The sequence below is a fragment of the Drosophila arizonae genome, chromosome 3 (assembly GCF_054131065.1).
Source record: "Drosophila arizonae isolate 15081-1271.41 chromosome 3, UAZ_ARI_1.0, whole genome shotgun sequence".
Lineage (NCBI taxonomy): Eukaryota > Metazoa > Arthropoda > Insecta > Diptera > Drosophilidae > Drosophila > Drosophila arizonae.
In genome coordinates, this window is record NC_142923.1 from 16,630,584 (window position 1) to 16,636,583 (window position 6,000).

Consider the following 6,000-nt stretch of genomic DNA (forward strand, 5'->3'; position numbering starts at 1 on the left):
CTCAAAGATTTATATAAACTTGTTATTGCACATCAGAATATCGAAGAAGATATTCATATGAATGATTTAAAGCATTTGTGTTTTATATAAACTGTATATATGAATATATGTATATAAATATATAAATTATTTATATAAGAATTTATACACATATGTATGTATAAGCATCAGTATATCTACACACATAAATATATATATATGTTTTTTTTTTGGCAATAGAAACACGTACGCTGCAAATTATGCGATAAAATATCTTGAAAATTGTGAGCCATACCGCCACACCGCCCTCCCGCCCTCCCTAATGCGCAGTACATGTGACACGAAATGCTTCGTACATTTGGTTTTTATGCGTTTTTACATGAAATTGTTGAACTTTTATGATTTCATGGCGGCCTGGGCAAATACACATAAAGATAAATGTAAATCGATGCTAATCATTTGTATACACTTTTGATGGAGCGCCGAGTGCTAAATTGATTTGATGGCCTCGCAGTATTTACAGATGATGAACATAAAGACGTCAAATGAGCCAAATCTGTTTGGTAATTGTTACGGTTTGACAGCGCAGACAACGCGTCGTATGAGCAACGAGCAACCAGCAACGAACCACTGGGGCGTATGAGCATTGTGTGGCTTAAGTAAATGCTTGGGCCATTAATTTAATTAGAGATTCTGTTAATATCTTGATATGAGACTTGATTCATCGCTTTCAAATTGTGCACTAATCATTTTTATGATGATGCCAAATAAAATGACACATTTGTCATGCAAAACGAAACAGAATAAAATTATTATTTTTATTATTCTTTTTTAATAAATGCAACTTGTTGCTGTGTTCATTCATTCATTTTGTAAGCTGCATTGACTTGGCATATTGCACTAAAAACAAAATTTGGAACTGGTAATGAATGGGCGCGGTGTCATAAACGAAACCATAGACAACAATCCAGTGATAAGCGGAGCTAATCAACACGCATAATAATAACAACAATAACAACAACAACAACAAGGTGTGTGCCATCTGATAATGATAACAGCTCACTCATTGCTTCGCCTGCATATATTTAATGGTAAAAGTGTGGCTGATTAATGGGAAATGAAGAAATTAAGAAGTTGAAGGCGCGCACAATGCACACTCGATAAACACTCGATACAAAATTAAAATCAAATCATGCGCAAGCAATTTGTATTTCACTTGATTTAAATTTCACACTTTATTGAGATGTTGAGATGTTGGCAGTCAATTTGATAACATTGTGCGATTTCGGCGATCGTGAGTCGACTTCGATCTGTTCATTTGACCGACGATTGCGGCTTATGTTGCAGCATCCACAACAGTGGAAGACGCGACGCGAATGGACCAGCTACGAAGACAGCAAGAACGACAACGACAACAACAACAACAACGATGACAACCACGACGACGACGACAACGTCCGCACATGCTGCCTGCTGGGGATAAACTGGAACTGGATTTTTCGGAGTTACGGCAACGACAACAGCGACACCGACAGCGACTGTGACGCTGGCGTCGACGGCGACGCCAACAGCAGGCAGCAGGCAGCAGACAGCAGCAGTCGACGGCGGGCCACTTGTGGCCATATAGAATCACAGAGACGACAGATATCGCGTCTCTCGCTATTGCACCACAGACACAGAGCATAAACATCCCAAGCAGCAGCAACCCGTCCAAAATGCAAAAAGCTCTCAATCTGCGCGCGGATAAACATTGAGAGCCAAAGTTTAGGCGAAGGGGGAGAGCGGCCCAGCGACTGACCGAGAGAGTGACAGAGAAAGAGAGTGGGATAGAAAGAGAGAGAGAGTGAGTGAAAAAGGGAGAGCCAACTAGAAAAAGACTTTAGCAAATCATTTCTGTTTTGCCTTATGCCAATTTCCCGTTATAGCAAGTGTGCTTAAAAAGCTTTTATCTGGTAGCACATTACACATTGCAGCAGTGCATATATTAAGCTTAAAGCTCTGCCTTGAGCACTAACTTATACACTCGTATAAAATGACGAACATCCTTAAGATTTCAGATATATGTACATATACAATAAATGTATACTTAAAGAAATATATATAAAAAAAATTAAAAAGCATATTTAGAATTATAAAAATAAAAAATTTAAATATTTAAAATTAAATATAGTTGGTCTATATTATTAATATTTTGCCTATAAATTTTTTATAAAAACTTGGAAAATTTGGAAAACGAATAAATTTATAGACCTTTTACACGCGACAAATAAGAAGAAACAAAACAAAAAAAAAAAAAAAAAAAAAAAAAAAACATACAACAAAAAAAATATATACCCTCGTTTTTCAGAATTATTGACCTTTTTTCTAAATAAATAAATATATTTTATTTAAAAACTTAAACTTGTATTTATGTTTCAACTAATGAAATAATTAAAAAATATAGTTAAATTGCAATTTTAAAATTTTATGATAAATGAAGAAAAGTATAAAATTAAACGATACTCGAATTTATATTAGTGTTATTTTCATGACGATCCGATGGAAAGGAAATATATAAATATTTCATGAAAGCTTTGCCTTTGGCAACAGCTTTTTGTACTGAGAACAGTGTTAAAGGCTTGACTATATTTCCCGCTATTTGTGTAGCTTTAGCTGAATTGTTCTCTCACTCTGCGCTGTTACTGTTACACCGACTCTCACTCTTGCTCTCAGGCCAGCGCTCTCTCGCTCATTTATTTATTTATTTTCGTGTGTTGCTGCTGCCAGACATTCGGAGCGATTCATATTTTTGTTGTTGTTTACTTTTTGGCGCCGCAGTCCGCGAACTTCAACAGGTTGCCACCCACTTTTTGCGGCTGCCCTTTGGCTGCTAATACACCGAACAAAACAAACGAAAAGAAATTCAAGAAGACGGCCCCCAAAGCGACCACAATGTATATATTTTTATACATACATATTTACATATGTATGTACATATATCTGTACGCGGAAACCCACCTATATAAGCCATATAAATTAGTATAAGCACCAGGCTCTGGCATAAAAATCTATAGAAAAAGGGCAAAACTTTAGCGCGTTCTTTGGGGTGACCCAGCAGCAATTCTCAACTGCTGTTTCCGTAAGTTTTACAAGTGTTTTATCTCTTGTTCTCTCGCTCAATCCCACTCACTTCTGCTCTCCTGCTCCAGCCTACGTACAGACGTATTTGTTGTTTTTCCGTTTGCTGTTCTTTCTGGCATATGTATGTATCTTAAGGCATTTGCTTTTCGCGGTAGACTTACCCAATGCTAAATATAAGCAGCCTAAATACAGGGGCTGATCTCTGCCCTCTGCCCTCTGCCCTCTGCCGAGGGTGAGGGTGAGGGCGACATTGAGGAGGAGGAGCTCGCTGCTGCGAACGTTAAGTGGCGAAATATTTGTGCGACTTACCTGCAATGAGAGAGCGAGAATAACAAAAACAAAATCAGTTATATTTAGAGCAAACAAAGCATCAGCATCTCAGCATAAGCTGAGCATAAGATTACACAGTGGAGGGCGGCCGGCAGCTCGTTAAATATGGGCTGGCCAGGGCTGGCCAGGGCTGGGTTCTGCGAGCTCATTAAATGCACAGAATATAGCTGCAGCAACTTAAGAGGCAACCCATTAGCATTAATTGAAGCAGAGATGACACGAATATGAGCTACAACTGAGAGCTCTCCTTGGCCAGGGATATTTCTGTGCCGGCTATGCAAAGCTATGGAAATTTTACAACGATGTGAAAGCCGCTTAAGCAACGTTTTCGAGTAAAGAAACTTATTCACACTGTAAATGGAAAATATTTTTAGATGTATGTTGGAGAGTCCTATCTATGCTTTGCTATGCTATGAACTATCAATATTTGGGCGTGCAGCTAGTTCATACATTAGTGAAATTCTTTAACAATTTCGGCAATGATAACCTATCAGCATTTACATATAAAATACTCCATCTAAACGTATTCGAGTTCGATTTGCATAAATATTTGCATTATAGAAGCTTAAAAATTTGTACTTTATGGAAAGATAGCAAAACACTTTTGACATCTGTCAGTCCCTAATTGATTTTCCAGAAAGCAAAGGCGAATAAATTTATATTCCATTTTCCTCAGTTGTACTTTGAGAAAATGAATTTCATCCACTCTGCTGGCTTCAGCTGTGCCTTCAATGCCTTCACATAGACACTCAATCAATTTCAATTAATATTTAAAGTATCTTTTACTATTTATGAGCCTTGCACATAACTTTTCCATCCTTATGGAACTACCTACCCTCAAATGTATACTATTTTTTGAGCCTTGTCAAAGTCATTGGCAAACTTGAGTTGGAAATTAGAAATTTTGTTGCTTGATTGGCCTAATGAAGTTTTGCAACTGGTCGACTGCTGATAAAATGTTGTATAAATAAATTAAATTAACAATTTCATGTATATGTATGTATGACTACATGTGCATATATAAATATACATATATATGTGTGTGTGTGTGTGTGTGTGTTTACATGTATGCCTAAAGTCTGTTTTTGGCATGTGGATTCAATTTGTGCACATGACTTTGGGTATATTAAATATTTTGGTGTTGATGTTATTTGCAGCTCTCTCGGAATGGTCTGGCACATAATGTATGTATTTGTAATTGAATTTTCATAGTTTGCCGAGAATGCACAGCGACTGCATTCGGGCGCAACGTAATGCAATTTTCAGCTTCAAATCAAATGTAAATATCACTCATACGCAACGTTGAGCACCATGAATGCGATTGCCCCACTACTTACGGCGGTGGGCGTAGATGGGGTGGGGGGCGCTGTTTGGCGGTGGGTTTGTGCTTGCGCAATACAATTTGGGCACTGATTATCAAATGGGTCTGCAGGAACAATTAGTTAAATGCTAATTGCACAGCATTTGCAATGTGCTCCGGGCCGTGAGCGTGTACAGCTCACCTGCTCAACCCCTGGGTCAGTCTCTATTAGCAGTTTTGGTTTACTGGCCGTGTACACACCAATATGATTTACTGTGCGTGTGTGTCTGTGTGTGTGTTTGTTGCACTACGATTTGAATAAACCACGAGAGTTGCAGCTAGCGGCTTGTGCACTGCTTAAGCGACGTTTAACTTCTGCGACTGCCACACTAAGCCGTTAGCTGACCAAGCTGGTTTTGTGGTCTGCCTCGAAACTGGGCAGCCGAGCTCCGCTCGCCTTGCTAAGCCAGAGGGGGGCTTGGCACTATATGTCACGCACAAGCAGCTGAGCCGAGTCGAGCTGAGACAAAGGCACGCAAATAAGCCGCCGGCGCCAGAGACTCAAGACGTCGTTTGCTCTAATAAATCTTAAAAAATTAAAACTTTGGATTTGCTATTGGAATCTGCATCTAATTAAGAGAGCAGGCATGCAGGCGCTGCCAAGTGGCAGCCGAGGCGGTAAATATAGTATTTTTTTTTAGTTTTTCTATTTCCAATTTCACACAAATCAGCGGTAAATGTCAAAACGCATGTTGCACAAATGCGTCAAATGCCAAAGCGGGCGAACGCCAATAAATCATCAGCTGCACATGCCACGGAACGAGGCATGCGAAAGAGAGAGGGAGAGAGTGAGTGGAGGAGAGGGAGAGGGAGTGAGCGTGAAGCGCGGGCAGGGAGTGGCGAGGGGCAGCGACCAAGTCAACGTCTTATTGCCGATCGATCTGACCAATAGTCGAAATCGCAGCCGTTGACAGATTTCAGTGCGAAACGCATGGAAGGCAAGGAAAGAGGAAAGAGTGAACGGCAGGCATATACCCTGCAAAAGAAAATGGAAAGAGACTACCAAACTGTAAGTAAATATATAAGTAATTTATAATACAAATAAACTAAATAAATAATAATAGAATTTTATTATAAAATATACGAATAAATTAATATTAGTAAATACGTATACATAAATAATATATAACAAAAATTAAATAATATAATAAAAATATAAATATATATAATAAAATAAAATTATAGATATAATAAAAATAAAAATAAAAGTT

General features: G+C 38.4%; 1 protein-coding gene across 5 annotated transcripts in view; it reads right to left on the minus strand.

Annotated features, from left to right (window-relative positions):
- Nucleotides 1–2,033, minus strand: part of Pde1c (Phosphodiesterase 1c) — an 83,768-nt gene extending 81,735 nt beyond the window's left edge. For 2 of the 5 annotated variants that reach the window (XM_018002104.2, XM_089465458.1), the window contains exon 1: nucleotides 1,214–2,033. The gene's annotated coding sequence lies outside the window, so the exon portion shown is untranslated. Of the gene's footprint in view, nucleotides 1–1,042 lie in introns of all 5 variants that reach the window. The other 3 variants (XM_089465462.1, XM_089465461.1, XM_089465460.1) reach the window with 2 other exon arrangements.
- Between the last annotated feature and the right edge of the window lie 3,967 nt (nucleotides 2,034–6,000).